This window comes from Lygodium microphyllum, chromosome 9 (genome assembly GCF_053477565.2).
Source record: "Lygodium microphyllum isolate KBCC chromosome 9, Lygodium_microphyllum_v1.1.10, whole genome shotgun sequence".
Taxonomy (NCBI): domain Eukaryota; kingdom Viridiplantae; phylum Streptophyta; class Polypodiopsida; order Schizaeales; family Lygodiaceae; genus Lygodium; species Lygodium microphyllum.
This window is the reverse complement of record NC_141143.1, coordinates 158,703,063-158,723,143: the sequence shown is the minus strand read 5'-3', so window position 1 is coordinate 158,723,143 and position 20,081 is coordinate 158,703,063. Positions and strand designations below refer to the sequence as shown.

The following is a 20,081-nucleotide window of genomic DNA, read 5'->3' as shown; positions in this document are numbered from 1 at the left end:
TGGACTATCATATGCTTGGAGTATTAGTGAGTTTACTATACTGGCCCCAATACCTATGTCAATAGTTTCTCTTCTCATTATGTCACCCATGGTAAAAACTAGTTGTACAAAGCGTGCCTTTTAGCTCCTTTCCAAAATATATTAACTCCTAAAGTTACTTGTGTTTTACTAAATATTGGACTTGACATGTAAGCACTTAGGTTGAGTTCTTGGGTGCTATGTCCATCAGAATAGATCCAATGGTCCCTTCTATTCATGATTTGAGGGCTCTTCATATAAGTGGATTTTGGTTAAATAGAATTTGGATATGTAGTGATACATGTGTGGAGGCCAATGATTCATTCTTGATTATAATTCATTCTCGAACAATTTGATGGTCTAAAAGTATCTTACGGTCTTGAAGCATTGAAAGGTGGATAAATAGGTATTTTAGGGCTATTAAATGACATATTACTTCCTCCATAGTATGCCCTTGATGACTGGGCTTGTCTCAAGGTATTTCTTTGCTGTCCAAAGGATGACTCCAAAGGAGCCTATTTTCTATACATTCTAAAATACATTTTAGCCAACTCAATAGCCTTAAACAAACTTGTAGAGGATTGTGCCATTACATTAGTTGAGATATTGGGATCTAAACCATACATGTATTTGTGCAGTTTAGTATAATTAGTGACGGACATTCATTGGTATATTTTCTCACAAAAAACCCTCTACTCTAAGCCATATCAATGCCTAGCAAGATTTTCCTTTTCCATAGGGGAAATAAAGACTTGCACCATTCGAGATCTGAAATCTTCCCAAGTGTCCACTTGGTGGTTTTCCTTCTTCATGTAGCACCACGAAGTGTGGGAAAAACCCTCTATGTATATGGTAAGAAAGTGGATATTTTGGTTACTAGTTCTAGGGAATATGTCAAAGTAATCTTTCAGTTTCCAAAGCCACTTCTCAAGATCAGATGGAGAAGATGATTGGCCATTATACTTGACAATATGATGTTATCCCTCAATTCTCATCACCATGATTTGGCTATCCACCACCATGAGGCCGATCATTATTTCTACCACCATAACTACTATTGTTAGAATAGCTCTTGCCAAGGGAGAGTTGAGGTCTGAAACCTAGAATAGGTACTCTAGTGGCAAAGAAGCAGCCTCTACCTGTGCAACCACCCCGACTTGCATTACCCAAATGATCATTGTCTCTATGTGAAGCCTCACCAATCTCATAGGTGGAATAAGGAATCTTCCCTAAGATGCCCAAAGGATTATGATTTCCCTTAGCTGATTGTTGGCACTTTATAAAAAATAATTTGTGGCTCCTTTTCCTTCGTTTTTCATTCCATCCGTTTGGTAATTTGAGTAGCAAGTTTGTCAATAGAAGACTCGATTTTCTTTTTCTCCCACCTCTCTTTCTCATTCTCTTGCATTTGAAAGTCCATCCATCTTGTGATTTGAGCAATAAGATTATCAAGAGAGGACTGATTTTGATTCCTAAACTTATTCATAGCATCTAATAATTCAATGTGTCTAATTGAATGTCTTGTTTCATGCTAGCATGAGGTATTATTCAAGGTACTATAGGTGCCCATGTCATAAGATCCTCACAATATTTATAACTTATGGGATATATATAGAAACATTCACCACATGTACATATGTACTCATACACATAGTACATACATAGACACATGTCACATACTACTTATCCTTGCTCCTTCTTTACATACTCATACACATGACTCACACACACCCCTCTGCACACACGCATTACTCAACATTACATCTACTCTTGTATTCGTACATACATATACACAATTCTTAGAACCAAAAGGTTTGAGGTACTCATGGTCCAATAACTTGAGCTAGTCAAATCTTTGAAGCATGCATCTTGAAAGCTGCAAAGTAAGACAGAGCTCTACCTAAAACCTTAGGGTTGTCACTGTGTACAAAAATTTGTATCACGTGAGTTCAAAAAAGGGGAATATAAAAAAATATAATCTTATATATATACATTCACAGAAGGAAATATTTTAAGATGTATAAATTCATTCACAGAAGGGGTTTTTATATTTCATATACATGATTTTTACAGAAGGTTATTGTTAATTTACAAAATTGACTTGGATCAATTTATAAAAGGGTATGATGAGCCTCAATAAGTAAACATAGTACTTTTGTTTTTTAGGGTTTTACCTTATTTTTAGAAGCACCCTTTTTTAGGGAGGTAGGGGAATCAATTCCACCTACCCAATCTCGACAAAATCAACTCCCTTTCAACTGAAGACCCTTTAACTCATTCTTGCCCTACCATGAGTGATCTCATGTATTGGGATTTTGAAATGGAATTTGAAGAAGATGATGAGGATGAGGAAGAAGAGGCAAACAACCTCTAAGCTATACCAGCCATTAATGCTACTACAACCATCAATGAACATGTTGCCTCTAGTTCTACTCTACCATAGGACATCCCTAAATATACCCCTAATACACCACCTTCTATCCTTGGTCAATGGAGGACTTTCAGTGAAATGATGTAAAATTTTCCCATGTGCATTGGCCTTGATGAAGAAACATTATCAGAAATATCTAGATTTCACCAACATGCCATTGAAAACCCCCTTATGGAGGAGACTATATGGCATCTAGATGGCATTGAAAAGAATTTTTGTGAACTAATTGATGACTATAGGGGCATCTATGGAGGCTATCTACACTCTTCAGAGATGAAGAATTTGGGCTTGATGATCTTGTTAATACTACTACTCTCAATCATGAAGATGAAGATGGCTCCTCAAATGATATAATAATAATTATATATATATATATAATATAGGTTTATCTAATATCATCACACACACACACACACACACACATTATTTTAGATATACATTTATATATAGACATCAACTTTATCTAATATCAATATATTTGCATTTACATACATATCTGACACACGCACACACACAAAATTTAGATATGCATTTATATATAGACATCAATTTATAAACATCGTTATAAAAGTAAAATATATATATACCAATATTTTTAGCTGAGACTTATGTTATGATAATATCAATACGTAATTTATATTTATACTGATGTGATCTATATAGACATAATTATAATAGTAATATCTATACGTCAATATTAAAGTTAATCTAACGTTCATACATGTACAAATAGGTCCACCTTAAGTCCATCTTAATGATAGGTTTGTCATGTATCAGATTTTATAGTGGTTGTTACCCTTCATTGAGGTGGTAGGGCCATGAAAGGTTTGAGCCTTCTGTTCCCCATACCTTCTTTTATACTTTCTGCAGGGTCTCTCAATCATGGGATTGTGCCTATGTGATACGAGACAAATGGAAGAAAGCACCCATTGCACTTGGGTGTTCGCAGTTGGGCATGTAGGCCAGCCGTCATAAATACATTCGCAAGGAAGGCTTGGAATGACACATGTCCTCCCTCCCAAAACTTCGTTCTAATAATAATAATAATAATAATAGAAGATTAACAAGGCTCTTTGAGAACACCTAGAGATTACTAATAAACATGGAGAAGTGGTCAGATATCCCAACCGGTACCATTGCAAAGGTCTGAATGGGCATCGAGAAATTTGGTCTACGCATGTGTCATGACTAAAACCGTTTCACATATAATTTCACAATTATGAAAATCTGGAGGAAGAAAAAAAGGAACACAAAGAACGTGTAAATCTAAAACCTACTCGAAGAGCCAAGCTTCAAACTCTTCTTCCTTAGAATTTCTATTTGTGTAAGGATTGGTTGGAGGGCCTATCGTCCCCCTCTCTATGTTGTTCCTCTGAGCTCACGGCTATGCCATAGCTCGCCGAGTCACCGCAGGCTCCCCATCTTCTCACCCCTGACCTGTAGGAGGATGGCATCTAGCTTAACATCGACTTCTCCCAAATCAACATCAGTGACATTATCTTACCCCCCCCGTGAAGATTTTGGGATCAAGAGGTGCGTGTGGCTACCGCCGTTTTCTTGATGCCAAATGTTTCCAGAAAAGTATGAGAAGCTTGAGGGTGTGGTTCATAAGATTTTTGGTCAAATTGGAGTTATTAGAGAGCATGGCCTTTGGACACCCAAGGATGAAGAAACTGAAAATACTAAAGGCTATGCTTTTATAGAGTACACAACGCCTCAGGTCTAGCTGGACTCTCAGATGTGAATGCCAATTCATGAATTGTTGTTTGATTTCTGTTTTTGTGGTATACATATAAGCCGAGGTTTGTATCATACATTTGGTCTTTGAGCTTATAATTTATACAATTTTCATGCTTTCAGGAGGCTCAAATAGCTACAGAACAAACTAATGGCTACAAATTAGACAAGTCCCATGTTTTTGCAATCAATATGTTTGATGAATTTGACAAGTATATGAAAGTGCCAGATGATTTCCTTTGGGTGATAAACGTGTGTGCTCTATTCAACATTTGAAAGGAAAAACACGAGTTTTTAAAAAAATATTAATATGGAGGGGTTTCGGGCAAAGTGCTACCTTCCATTGCTGTACTAGCCCATACAGTAAAAAGCTTCATTCTCATCATACAGAGAAGCTTCCACTGTTATACATCAAGCTTCTTGTTCCTATTTCCAACTATCCATCAACCCACTCTGGCTATACTACACCTACACTGATCAATTCTCCTTATCTGTGATTTTGCTCCTCTCCTCTTGTAGGTGCATCTTTACAATTCTAGATTGCCCAAGTATGATCTCATCCTGATTTACATGTATTGTGGAAAATCTTTTAACTTGGCTGCTGACGGATGAATGAGGTCGAGACTAGTTTGTCATTCAGTTTGGATCAGAAGTTTATTGGAATGATGCCAAATTAGGGAAACCCGACCCTATTACCACTATTTTGTAAGTTAAATTTTCTGCAGTTTAGATAGTTGTAGCAAAAGAACATGTTGTATATTGACAATTGGATTTTACAATATTTTTGGACATAGAACTTTGTGGAATGGTCTCCCCTTGGGTATTACCTTGCAACAATTCATAGACAAGCTGCAGCTATATGGGGTGGAGCCCAGACCATTCACCAAATAATGCGATGCGTTCATCCTCAAGTATGACTCATCTTCTTTGGTTTATAGTTTGTAAGTTGGAAATGTTGTTGAATATGAATGCTACCTCTTGTACCAATTCTGTGATATGCTCTTTCAGGTTAGGCTGTTTAACTTTCTCCAGGAGAGAAATATATCATGACATAATAGTAGTCATGAACCAAGCAATCCTAGAGATACACATGTTATTGATGAATTTTATTTGTTCTTTGGAAAACTTCCTGCACAAGTGTTTACCAATGTCTAGATATGTTTATCTAGAGGGTGACACTTAATATTTATGATGTGAGGACTGGGAAAGTGCTTAGAGAATTTAAGGGAAGTGCGTAATATGATTTTGCAACTGGTGGAACAAGGGGTGTGGCAGGTGTCTCTTGGCCAATGTTCAGGTATAGTTATTCTATGCTTATTCTCTATTTCCATGTTATCATTTTAAGTTAACTAAGATTAATGGAGGCTTTCTTTCTGCTGCAGATGGGCAAGAGGCAGAGGTGATAAGTATTTTGCTTGGATAGGCAAGAATGCAATCAGTGTGTTTGAGACTGAGACCATGGGTCTTCTTGATAAGAAATCTTTAAGAGTAGACAATGTCGTGAACTTAAGTTGTATTAAAATCGAATATTTATTTGGAGTAGTTTCTTTTCCTATCCAAATTGTACAATTTTCTTGCTTTTGGCCTCTATATTTGTGTGTGTGTGTGTGTGTGTGTTTTGATAATTCAAGTATGTGTTTCCTTGGAGCAAATTAATCAGACACTGTTGAGCCTCTTTCCATTCCTTGTGCAGGTCTTTCTTGATACTTATTTGTGCTGTCTTAAAAGAGATTTGATGCAGTGTTCAATACTCTTCAAGAAAACCTAGAAAAGTACTTGAATCGGTGGGAGGAATATTGTCAAACTAATTGCTTCACATATTCGGTTGAATCTTCTAGTATTAAAAAGGTGTGCAACTGAATTACAGGCTTGTTATCACTTTGCTTTCCCATTTTTAAAGCTATAATTAAACTTTGTGCATGGTTATGCTTTCTTATGCCAACACGCACTGGTACAGTGTTTGGTCAGGAAGTTTGCTAGAATTTACAAGCTTTTCTTTTCTCAATAGAATTCTTCTTTGCTTAAGAAGGAGACACATCATCCAAACACTGTATCAAAAGAGGAGCAACTGGAAGTGGTTCTTTAGGGATTATAGTGTCTTTTCTTTCATGTGGTGATCTCTTTTCTTCATCATCAAGCTACCATCCCCTATTGATTGCATGCCTATACCATGGCCTTTGGTTGCTCTTTTTTGGTAGGTTATGATGCCTTTAGTATCCTTGCTATTGTCTCCTAGTTGGTTCATAGGCTTGGCTCACCCATTCTTGACTAGATATCCCTTAGGTAATCCGTTCGAGGCCTCTGTACTCCCCTTAGTCCTATGACTCCGTGAGGTGATATACTACAAGTTCTCTCTATCCTTCCGAGCGTATCGTCACTGTTGGTGATGTTTCTTTGGTGCCTATTAGTGATGTTGGTACCTTGCCTCTATTTTGTGACCATTCATCAAGATCTGCCACATGCAATACTTTACTTCCACTAGATTTAGTCTGATCCTGTACAGAAAACTATCCTATAGGATCACCTTGCATAAAATGGCACGTATCTTTTGAACCATAACTCAGATCACCAAGATTTAAAAAGAAAAAATGTAGCCCCACACGTGATATACAACTTATATGAAGACATCTAGACCAAATTCTGAAGATTTCAGCCCCTAAAATTTTATGTGCAACCTGCAACTGTTCATTACAACATGTAGTTCTAGCTAGACATCGACCTTCACAACTCTATATCTCCTGCATATGAACTCGGATGTTAACCAAACTTTTTACGACCCTTCCCATAGTATAAAAGCCCATTTTAGATGTGTTGGTCACCATTAATCCTATCCCAAATTTTTAAAAAATAGACATCTTTAGCTAAGCCCTGCTTGTCCATTGTAGTCTCCTACTTGGTCAAATATCCATTGGATAGTTGACCCAAAAGGCACACATACATGCAAGACATCAATCCTTTGGCTTTAAATAACTTGTATATCACATGGAATATGCCAAGATCAAAGATTTGCATCATTAACCTATGGTCGATCACATTAGACATACAAATATGGATTGAAGTCTGCTTCCATACACCCCCCTCTCCCAAAGGGGGTTGGTTCATTGGATGCTACACATCCTTAATCTAGGCCTGTTAGGTTTTGGAGAACTTGCTAGTTGGGTGACACAGAGGGTGTAGGAGGGTGGCTCACCTTAACTACAGCCTACTGGCTAATTGGCCTCATTGAATTGCAGTCCCTTTTTGTGTTGTAATCCACAATCAGCCCCTTTAGTAACCTCAATATCTGTCCTTGTCATATACGACTTCTATCCCTACAACACCCATCAAATTTTATCTAATAATATTAGGCAAGTCTTCCTGATTCTAGCGCCACAAAGTGAAGCAGTTTACATATCAATCAGTATCGTGAATTTTCTTATTTGTTTGGTGGCTGGACAAACTAGTACATTTGTTAATTCTATTAAGGCAGTGTACATGTATCAGACCTTGAACTCTCAGTGTGGCCAATTCTAAACCTTTACATGATTGAACATTGGTCCCATTTGCCCTCTTCAAAGAACTTTGGACTGGATCTTTACACATGTTGTTTCCATAGAACCCTTTTGTTTCAATTATATAGACATAATCTCTAATCCTACAAATAGGAGTTCTCTCTAATAGTCCACTTGTGAGGTAGAGAATCATGACTTAGACAAGAGAGAGGACGATGCATGCCTCTAGCCCACCCAATGACACTCTAATCTTAGGTAGCACCACAACTGTTAGTAGTAGGAAATATGAAGAAATAAGCTTCCCCTTTGTTAAGCAACAACCCTAGGTGCTTCATTGAGAAGTAAGGAAGGTATATGGAGCTTAATGAGCACCACCCAAGCATCAAAGGGATGAAAAAGTATTGCTATGGCTAGGGTGAATTGCACCAGGCCTTAAGGTTGCCTTGGCAGGGAAAAGGGTGCATCTTCATCTACCCTGTCATCTTTGTCTTTCTTTTGTCAAGTCGTCCACTGCATGCTCTTCTATATCTCTTCTCTTAAACACTTTGAACCTTTTCACTACTCTGGGAAACCTCAAGTCTCCTATCCACTTTTGTTAAAGTATATGTCACATACAATACTTTACATCCTTAAGATTCAATCTCTTTGTGCCCAAAAAACTATCCTACAGGACTACCTTGTAGAAAACTGCCCATATCTTTTGATCCATAACTTGGATTGCTGAGCTTTTTTCTGCAAAGTTTTAGCCTTGATTTTGATCTACAACTCTTGTGAAGAACTCAGAAGTAAATTTCAAAGATTTCAAACCCTAAAATTTTCTATGCACCTTGCAACTATCTTTTACTGCACACAGTCTTGGCCAAACATCGGCCTTCTTGTCCCTATAACTTTCACATACCAACTTCGATGACAACCAAACTTGGTAGGCCTCTTCCCTAGGTATAGAAGTTCATCTCAAAATTTTCGGCCACCATAAATTATCGTTGACATAGAACAATTTTCAAGATCCTCAATTCTGCTCCAACCTGACTACTACAGTAACCTACAGCAATATCCCTCCTCCTAGATCAAATGGCCATTCGATAATTGACCACATCATTCTACATATGTTGCCCTCTTGAAGACAATCACTTGAATATTTTATCATTCCTTTTTCACATTGGTGAAACTCTTGAAATCCATAGATAAGTATGTATACATCTCCTTGTTTTAACATCCATGTCTGAAACACAGGTCGAGTATCGTCACCCCCTCTAACTTTGCAATCCATAGCATATCTCTATGTGATTAATTTGGGAAAAACACCTATGAAAGTATCTTTGTCTTGTACAAGCAACATGGTCACAATGTCTTCTTTGCACTTCTCTCTAACTCTGCATATCCTGCATATGAACACCCTTAATCAAAATGTCCAATTCTTTTGTATCATCCTGAGTCTATACCAACTACATGCACTTTATCTATTTCATCTACATTCTCAAGTATTTTAGTATTAATACTCTTAGTCAAGGTATCATTAGTATGCTCTTTCAGTGTCTCTTTTGCATTCATTGTCAATATAGCTTCGATCTTTCTAAACATTGCATCAATATAGTGAGCATTTTCTCCTCAAAGCATTGTCTCTTTGCACGAAGCAAGAACTCCCCATTCCCGATCTTCAATTTTGCTAATGTCTTTGCTCAAAAATATTTTTTGGATTCCTCAAATTTGGATGCTTGGCAACCCTCTTCATTTTCTCATGATTGTTATTAGATAACGACCCTGCAACTGGTTTCACTTTCAGATTGTCAATTGTTTTGTACTTGGTTTGAACCTTGGCTTCACTCTTTTTCTGTTGTAAACCCAAATTTTGCTGCAAATGGGGAGCACCCAACTCTGTCAATTGAAATAAATCAATCATAGTCTCTTTAGACTGCATACAAATGGCCCCAAACTTTGTATGATGAAATGAATCAACATAAAACTCTTTTGGCTGAAATAACTCAGCCCCTTGTAACTTTGTTGGTTGATAATTCAGCCCTCTTCTCTATTTGCTAAAATGCATAAGCAAATAACTCTTTTTGTTGAGAAAACTTAGTACCCAACCCTCTTTGTTACATAAAATCAACAATCTCATGGTACACATCTAGGGAATGTACTTGCACAAAATTGGAACCACTTTGCACCTCTATTTTCAACATATCTTCAATCTCTGTAATAGTATTCGCATAAGACAACCCATCATACATCCCATCAATGCACTCCTCATCCTGCAATAAACTTGCTCTTCTCAACTCTTTTTCCTTTCTTCATACATATTGCTTGGCAACTATAATCTTTGCAATTTTGTGAAAACAAACAGAACTCTCAGCAGACAGCTGAAAGATCAATAAATCTTGAAGAAAAAGCATCCCTCCTAAGAGGCGATAGCTTTTATCTCCTTGTACCACCATCGTCTTGTAGGACAATGGAACCTGGTGAGAATTTGGCTCTTTTGTGGGTAGAAGAGAATCCCGCAATGTATCTTTGTTTCGTGGGTGATTTACACAGACTGTCATAAATTGCTCAGCTCTTTTCCCATCTTTGCTTTGGATCTGCATACATGTAGATCCATAATCTATAACCTTTGCTTCCATCTGTGCTTCATGATAAAGGGCTGACCCAAAATGACATCATAAGAACATGAATCCTGCATTAAGAAACAACAATCACCTTGAACATTCCCTATATGGACACCCTCATATTCAAACATGTTGCGTATAGCTCTCTTATAGTATTATTGGTGGCTCTCATCTATCAATCGTGTTCTACATCTATAGGCCACTTCCTGCTCTCATACAAATGGCAAACTATAACATTTATCTTTGAGTTGTGATCTAGCAAGGCAACACACGGTGTCTCCATCTCTCCAATCTTAAGCTTTGTCTTAGTGGTTGCTCATGCCCAATGACTTTTAGAAAAATGCTTGCGAGTAATCATTATAGATGCATGATCCTCTGCATAGTGCACTGGTTGTATACTCTTCACAATCTTTGGATATACTGCAACACTGTCAATAAGAATTTCATCATCACTTTCCTTAGTTAGCTCCTCAATTGTGATACCCTACATGACAAGCTCTTCTATAGTCTGAATCACATGTTTCTTTCTCTTTATGATGTCTATAATTTCTTCATGAAACTCTCTCTTTACAATTCCCAAAACCTCCTAAGGTGAATTCAATCTTGCTATTCAAGATTCTCTCCTTCAACATGCTTTTAAGATCTATCGCGGACTCAGCATATGAAGCAAGCTTGTAACCTGGTTGTTTCTTCGATCTAGCATCTTGTTTCTTCTACATCTTCTCTGCATACTCTTTATTCTATTCAAGCCGTGGTCTAGAAGGTGGTGCTGTAGGCTCACCCCCTCTAGTCTTCTTGAAAGTGCTAAGACCATTATCATCCCTTTTTCGCTTTTCCTCAACAATCACTTATATACCTAGGGTCTTTGTTAAATAGGTATAAACTGAGTATTTATCAATTAGTGATCCCCACCCAATCTCTATGGTGAAGCTCTTCTTTGCACCAGATAAATATGCTTGCCACACTTTGTCCTTATTTGTAGTCTGTAAAGCAAAAGTCCATAACTTTGACTTATACTTTGGTTTCTTTTCAATCTGAACACCATAAGATGAAGCATCTCCTATGGCTACATAACATGTCCCAGTAGTCATATCCTAAAAAAGCTTCTTCATTTCACCCTTACCAAAATTTATAGCAATATACTTATCATTCTTGGTTGCATAGATCTTTCCATCTAGCCAAAAAATAAAATTGTTTTACATAACATTCTTAAATGATTCACAATCTTTGTGCTCGTGCTTAGGGCTATCACACCATATACATCTACGCACAAAAGTATTCCTAGTTGGAGCCTGTGAATGACCAGTTTTCCCAGAATCTTCCTACTTAGCCAATTTAATCTGCAAATCCTCCATAGTTTTCACCAGCTTATCGATGATGACATCCTCTTTCCTTGACACTTTAAACCTTTTATTACTTTATTATTTTCATTAAAAAATATTCGTCAACCGATTATTATAGGATATATTTGGTTTGGAGAACAAATCGCCACACTTTCGAAAGTCTAAAATACAAGTTTTGCCACATATTCTATAACATAAAAGTATACGTTGGCTCTTAAAATCATCTATGTTTGATTTTCTATTGTAAATCCTTATTATCTTTGTTTTTACGACTGTTTCTTGACATTTTAGAGTGTAGTAGCCCTATAGTACCTACAGTCACTAAATTTGCTATCACTTTTGCTAGAGAGCTTCAATTGATAAACTTTTTTCACATGTGAGGGATAAACATAGGCTAGGATATGATGGTGAAACCCAAATCAACTCATTTTAGGGGAAAGGATAGGTGGAGGCCGTTGAAGTTATTGCCACTCTCCATAAACCAAGTGCAAGTTGATCCATGTTTTCTGAGTTAACATTTGGGCTCGAAGAAGATAACCTTTCCAACTCTAGTTTACCTAGAATGAACTTTTCTTAGGTTAGATCTAGGCCATGCCTAACATTGTCGAATAGCTTGGGAAGCTAAGTAGTTTCTTTAGGACTACCAATGGGTTCATGCTCTAATTTGAATGGGTTTAATTAAGCATTTAGAGAATGATGATATTTAGGATGAAAGGAAAGAGAAGAGAGAGAGAAAAGAGAGTTGTTTTAGTAATTCTTTGCTAATGTATCCTTATAAGGCCTCACTTTTGGCCATAATACATTATAGATATCTTAAAGAAGCATCCTAATGCTATGTGACATACTATGATTTCTTAAGTGTATAAAATAGAACATTCAAAATAAAGACAAATAGAGGAAAAAATGTTATCTTGTTATATTAGCCACCAATAATACTAATAACCACATGAGTTACAATTGTAGATTTAATAGTATTAACAAAGTACCACCTCAATAAGTATACAATATATTCGTAGGTGACTTTAACATATAAAACAATATCCGAGCAAAACAAATTCAAAACCACTTTGCCAAGTACATGTAAATCAACTACTCATAAAGCAACCAACTATGAACCAAACTATTATTATATTACAAAGGAAAAACATGCCACCTGAAATTCTAAAACAAGAAAGCAAATTTTGCAGCTGAACATATCACTCATAAACAGTGGGGTAAAAGGAGTGTATGTGTGTGTGGAACGCCTCATCGTAATCATTGTTATCACCGATGTCAATCCTCTCACTCTCAGCAGCAGCTGCAGCACTTCTGATCACGCCGTGCATCGCGTCCAGAGGCAGGACCGATCATCTCACAGTGAGATCGCATCAGGGGCAGCTCAAGGCGCGCTCCGACCAGCATCAGTCTATCATTATTATTGTCTGTATATTGATCGATTAGAAAAAGCCTGCAGCTGCAAAAGTCTTGCAGCTCTTTGCAGCGGAGTGGAGAAACTTAAGAGCCCGACCAGCTCAAGATGCTCTCTCTCTCTCTCTCTCTCTCACCCTCTCTCTCATGCATCCTTCGAACTGCAGGCTGCAGTTGCATGCACGCCCCCATGCTGATCGCTCTGCATCTTCACTCTCTTCGTGATTACCGTCTCTCTGTGTTGTACAAACAAGCAGTTTAAGCTTCTCATGCGACGTTCACTCCCCAAGAACTAGTCCATTACAGCTACTGCCAATATAACAGCCCTGTACGAATGTCACGTGCTCCGTTTTTTCCTTAATCGGGGCAAAAAGCCGATGCCATCTGATCGTCATATACGACGAAATTCATGTAACAATCTATGGCGACAAGCGAGGTTTTACCTGTTAATTTTACGAAGGCAGTGGTGAAATATTTCGTCGTGTACACATTTCTCAAGTTTAACCGTTAGTGGCATTTCTTTTGCTTGAAGTTCAGCTCAGTGCACTGCGTGGGAATACTATCACATTTAATTGAATAAGTCGATGTTTTTTACGAAGCGGTAAAAGATGAGTGATATTAGAGGTATATCTACGGAAAGCCCAGCCTTATGGCGCATGCTTGCCCTTTGGTAGAGGAGTTTTAACATTAGATAGTGATCGGGTTCTTTGAAACTGGATTGTCACGTGAAGATGAATAGAGTGTTGTAATAACACGGGAATTGTGTGGTAAAAGTTACTTGAAGTGACATGACTTGTGCTGCCAATGTTCTTGCTTGATGGTGCTTTACATGGCATTGCTATGGAAAAGAAAGACACGAATGCTTAGGTCTCTTGGTAGATTAATGGAAAAAAGAAACCACAAATGCAGTGCATGAACCTTATCCATGAGTGTAATATAGTATGCATGGTGGAGAGTTGCATATTCCCTTTGAAATTCATAAAGATGCCACCATGAGATTGCCCATTCACTAGAGTGAATATCATCCTACTAGGGGAAGGGAGACCAATAAAATTGCAGCCCCTAATAATGTGGCCTTTGCACAAGGAGGGCGTGGGCCGAATTTGGTGAACATGGTTGTGAAAGGTGGAGGACATGGGCTCCACAAACCTTGCCTTTTCCATCTCCTTTCCCACTAGTTCCCCTTGTTCCTTTAGCCAACCTATGAGCTGTAATGCTTGGCACTCACTTTTGCTTTTGCCATTCCATGAGTTCTCCCAAACTAGCTCTCTTTTCCAAACGTACATGTAATCATCACAAACACAAATACGAATTTGAAAATATGCCATGACTTTATGATTTCTCATATCCCTCTACTACTTCTCTCAAAACCCCACACAACATAAAAATGACAATAACTTATCTTTTACAAAATCAATAGTACACTATAGTAATCAATCCAAGTATACTAACCAACAAGTAACCAATAGTCTTATAGCTCTTTTGAGAACAATGATGTATAAAACTAATCAATCCATGTTTACTCACTAGTAGTAGGCAATCAACTTTCAACCCTTCTCTCCTAGTTTGATTTAAAGCCAACCACATTAATTCCTATTTGTCTCCTCCTCTTACTCTCTTCTTCTTCTTCTTCTTTGCCGCTTTAGTGTTGCTTGTTGCCCACCCTTACTATGAGTGCAAGAGATTCATTTGTCATGAAGAGAACCTGATAGGGGAGTGAAAGAGGAGAGAGAAGATTGTAGGAAAGAGAGAAGAAGAGTGCAGATGAGAGAGAAATACTAGAAATGGAGAGAGAAGGATAGGAAAGTAGGAAAGAGATGGTTGGCAGCCATGAAATGACAAAAAGAGAAAGATGAAATAAGAAAAGACACTTGTATTGAATGTCAAAACTGGATACAAATTTTGCTACAAAATGATTGGTATCTTCACCTTTTATACGTGCCCTATGTACTCTACTTTCCATCTCTTACATTCCATCCCTACTCAAAGGAAATTTTTGTCCTCAAAAGCATTGGTGGACTATTTACAATGGCTGAATGTAAAGGGAATAAGAGTACTACTCTATTACAAGTGGCTCCAAAAATAGGAAAATCACTAATATGTACTAAGTAATGGATGGAATCAAAAGTGGTAAAGCAAATAGATCAGATGGACATCTGTTTGAAATTATAAAACTGAAAACTAAATCACCATAACTCTAAGAAAAGACACCTACAAAAAATAGGCAACTTGTTGTCTACTACAGACCCTGTTGTTGTAAAATTGAGATATATTTTGATAGGCACATCCAAATCAAGTGTGCTATGAGTCAAAAGAAATCTCATTGGATTTACATTCAGCCCATATAGGTATTGCTCCTCTGTAATCAAATCATAATTGAAACTAAGCCAAAATAGTAAGCTATTCATAAACTGTCTGTAGTAGAACAAGAGATAAAATGACAAGTTTTCAGCCAAATAAACCTCTAAAAGATAAAGATTTGGACCCCAATATGGATATTAGCCTAATGAAGGTGTGAAATCCTACCCATAGCCTCATGAATCAAAAGGTATACCATCATAATAATGACCAAGAGGAGAAAAATTGTCATCAAACTCATAATCTTGACCATTCGGATCAAATGGGTAGGAAGAAAGATCCCCATAATCATCACCATAAGCATATCCATCATCCATCATATTATAACCATCATGAATCTCATGTACATCCTCATTATCAGTATACCATTCATCAAAATTATTATCCAAGTTTTCATAATCACAATCATATGCATCCAACTCCTCTTCTAGTTGATGTAGTTCTTGATTGAGTGTGAGCTGATGCATATCCTCAAGTAATCCATCGTAAGCATGATCAAGAACTTTAGAGTCTTCATTTTCAGCATGCTCATAACCTTCCTCAAATGGTCCATAAGACTGCAAATGATCCTCATATACATTGCCTTCTATTAGAGGGTCATCTTGCTGATTAGATTGGTCTTCTTCATATGGTTGGTCTTCATGATTGTCATCTTGGTCATTAGCCTCTTCATGCTCTTCCTCTTGTCCATCATAGAACCCATTGTCCACTTCAGCATCATCATTACCTTGAAGAAACAAAGAACTTAGCACTACATTTGGTTGATTCCCATTGATTTGATGTCCAAGATCTATGGAATAATCCTCTTCATCCTGGCTTTGTACAAAGTATACTTGTTGTCCATGCTTTAATTTTGCAGATTTACACATAAGATCTCAGCATCAAAATGTTCCAAAGAAGTAACCACATCTTGTAGAGTAAGTTGAGCACCATAGATGATTTTAGTGGCTATATGTTGCCAAATGGCTATACTTTTATTTTTTCGGATTTTTTTTCGAAACTCGAGTAGGTTGAGTTATAACTCTAAACATTTTTATTTGCCAACATTTCTAAGGTATATCGATATTTTGAAGGCTCTTTCACCATTCATGTAAAATAAATATTAAAAGAAATATATTAAATTCTCCATAGTATTTATAAGTTATGGCATATATATAGAAACATTCACCACATGTACATATGTACTCATACACATAGTACATACATAGACACAGGTCACATACTACTTATCCTTGCTCCTTCTTTACATACTCATACACATGACTCACACACACCCCTCCGCACACACACATTACTCAACATTACATTTACTCTTGTATTCATACATACATATACATAATTCTTAGAACCAAAATGTTTGAGGTACTCATGGTCCAATAACTTGAGCTAGTCAAATCTTTGAAGCATGCATCTTGAAAGTTGCAAAGCAAGATAGAGCTCTACCTAAAACCCATAAATTCTAAGGGACTTCCCCTCTTCATATAGACTTGAGCACAAATAATACCATCCCTTCAATGAATGGTTTATCCAAGGGCAAGCTAATTTCAGCAAGGTGCCAAGGACTCTCTCCATTTCCACATTTAAGATTTTAGCAACACACTAGGACCAATCAACAACACTCTTGGGCTTAACTTCAGCTAGCACTGAGAGATGCAACTCTTTCTCGAGTAGGGTTTTATACAAGAGGGGTTGATGCTCTAATTCTAGGTGTCTACCAGGTTACATGAGAGAATGATGGAGAGAAGAGAGGCGTTGTTGCAGTGAGTTGGATTCGATTGAATTGTTTTAGTGGTACATTGCTAGTCTACATTGCTCATGATTTGACAATCCCTACAGGCACTGTCAACTCGATGCATATATGATTTCTTCTAAAACAGGCATTGAGAGTTGCATTTTATTTGATTTCATTGACTTGGGCAAGAGAATGTTTATGTAGATTTTGACTATACAAATGGAAACAATGATAGGCAAGAGAATGTGGGTGAGTTCAAAGCTTAATAAGAGACAAAGTAAGCATTTTATGAGCTAGATTGCCATTTTTGGATTATGCCAATACAATTTTTGATGTGTTTCTCTTGAGATAATGAATATTCCCATGTAGTGTTGTCACCGTACTTTTATCTAAGTGTGAGTTGATAAGGTTTGATGTGGATATGAGATAAGTGTGATACAAGCTAAGGTTCATAGGTTGGAGCTAATAGAAAAATGGTGATTTTGTGCTAGGCATTGCATTAGAGAGCATGTATGCTAAGTGTAAAATGCTTGTAAAAGTGCAAGAAGTGTTCAAAAAAGCTTATACACCACATTTAGTCTCTTGGATTGTCCTAACATGCTCGATATGTAGACATGGACATCATGATAAAGCTTTGAAATGCTCTGGGCACATCCAAGATGAAGATCTCTCTCTAAATGCTCTTATGCCTGTTTATGCACTTACACATTCTAGGTCTATGACTCAATGAACATAAACACACTTTGTCCACATTAGTGCTCAAAAGAAAAAAATGCAAGGGGAGAGAGAGAGAGATAGATAGATAGATAGATAGATAGATATGAGAGATAAGTCTATGAATCAATGAATATAAACACACATTGTCTAAATTAATGTTCAAGTAGTGCGGGAAATGTAGGGGAAGATAGAGAAAGAGAAAGATATATCTAAGAAAGTGTGTATATTAAAATTTCCCAGTGCGCACACACACACACACACACACACACACACACACACACACACACACACACACACACAGGGTTGTATGTGTGAGGAAAATTTTAAATCTCGACAAAGGTGGAGAAGTGAGCTACCCATTCTTGCAAGTTGCAATGGTGGCCCTAAGGCTATTGAGCATGAAAAACCAAGATAGTGTGCAACATGAAAATTAGGTGCTCCTCTACACTTCTCCAATCTTTGGAAGAATCTTAACAAAGATTCATCGATGAGCCATTTCCACCCAATGATAAGCTCTGACAACACCATCCCAAGGCTGACAACATCGAGTTCAAAGATCCCTTGCAACATTGGGACAATTGCAACAGCAAGGTTAGTTTGCCCCAATATATTTTATTATGAGTCATGGCGTATTCCACGTATGCAAAACATGAAATCTTGTGAGCTCTCATAGAGACATGGTTTTTTCTTTCACCCCACTTTAACCAGTGCAAGGTCTCCAGTTTTCAATTACAAAGTGATAGTAGATGCCTTGTGGTTGGATTGCCGGTACAATCCAACCTAGGTTTTTGAAGAGGTTAAAAATATTGAATCAATGTCCACATTTAAATTGAGCGACGAGGAGTCTCAAGAGGAAAAGGAGCTGTCTTTCCAAGGGAGACTACTCACGTTGTGGGACTGATGAAGGCTTGTGCAAAGCAAAAGGAGCTATTCAAGGGCACAAGGCTACATGAGGACATTTGTAAATGGGGGTTACTTGAAAGAAGCCCCTATGTTGCAAGCACTTTAATAACTATGTATGCTAAATGTGGTGCTCTTGCAAAAGCACAGCAAGTGCTTGATAAACATATTGTTCATGATGGATTCTCTTGGACTGCATTGATTTGCAAGAAATGCGCAAAATGGTCACAGTGATGAAGCTCTAAAATGCTTTGATAAAATTGTGGGCAGGCCTCTGTATATCTAAAATAGTATGTGTTTTGCGGTAGTTATTGTAGAGCAATGAGAATAGTTCAATATGAGTGTTGTTATGCACGGTGTGTTTAAATAAATCCCTACAAAGCAAAGTGGTGTGTCATGGAGCATAATCCTATGATGGTGACTTCAACATACTAGATTGTGTGGCAAATCCTCCTTGCATGTAAACCCCATAATTGTAGAAGAAAAGTGCTTTCTCATGCTTAATTATCATGCATTTTGCTAAAAATACATTATAAACAAAAAAAAAAGAAATTGAAAGGAAACCTTAATACCCATGCTTGCTATTTATAGCTTGCACTTAATGCTTAATACCTATATAAGAGAATGTAAGAATGTCATTCCCCACTTCTAATGGTAGGGAATTATATGTATGTATGAAGTATCGCCTACATTCCCTCAAAATTCTCTATATAGGCCCAGAATATACAAAATTCAAGCATTGCTCTAGGTATTTAAGATCTAGCTTATAAAAAAAATTATAAATTTGTTAAAGTTGAAATTGACCATATGAAGGTGTCTAACAACCATTTATTCCAAGTACACACATATACACACGTATACATGCATGTATACAGACACATGCCCTCTACACTCCTAGTTAAGAAGTCATATCTAGATGAAATTTTGGACTTGTTTTCCTTGCATTAAATGTTAGGAAACTCATTGAAAATGGCTCCCATATTATACAAATGGGTGGGCTCAAGCTAGATGCTCAATCCTGTGCTAAACATAGCTCTATTTTGTTCATTTCATGCCCATCTTGTGTAACAATGCTTCTTGTTTTTGCTTTGTTAATTTGAGAATTTCTTCTCCTTACTCCTTCAAAAGTTTATTTCAATGGTGCAACAAGCCATGTGAAGGTAACATATGACTAGCTAATAACTAACTATTAGCTGGCATTTGAGTAGCTCAATACATATAAGCACTAGTAGACATGATAGTTTGATTAGTAGGAGGGAACAATTTGTTGTCTCTGATATGGACTCGATGAAATTGAATTATTAGAGAGCTTCTAATGAGGATTAGTTCTAAGCTATTTTATTGCTA

General features: G+C 37.2%; 1 long non-coding RNA gene across 2 annotated transcripts; it reads left to right on the top strand.

Moving 5' to 3' along the window:
* The first annotated feature begins 3,695 nt into the window (after window positions 1-3,695).
* On the top strand, window positions 3,696-13,473 carry LOC148031789 (uncharacterized). 2 transcript variants are annotated; one of them, XR_015692008.1, is made up of 5 exons: window positions 3,696-4,891; window positions 4,981-5,097; window positions 5,195-5,483; window positions 5,569-6,034; window positions 12,808-13,471. It is a non-coding gene; the product is annotated as an uncharacterized LOC148031789 (long non-coding RNA). The 2 variants fall into 2 exon arrangements; XR_015692007.1 differs by having other exon boundaries at window positions 3,696-5,097; window positions 12,808-13,473.
* Window positions 13,474-20,081: the final 6,608 nt, after the last annotated feature.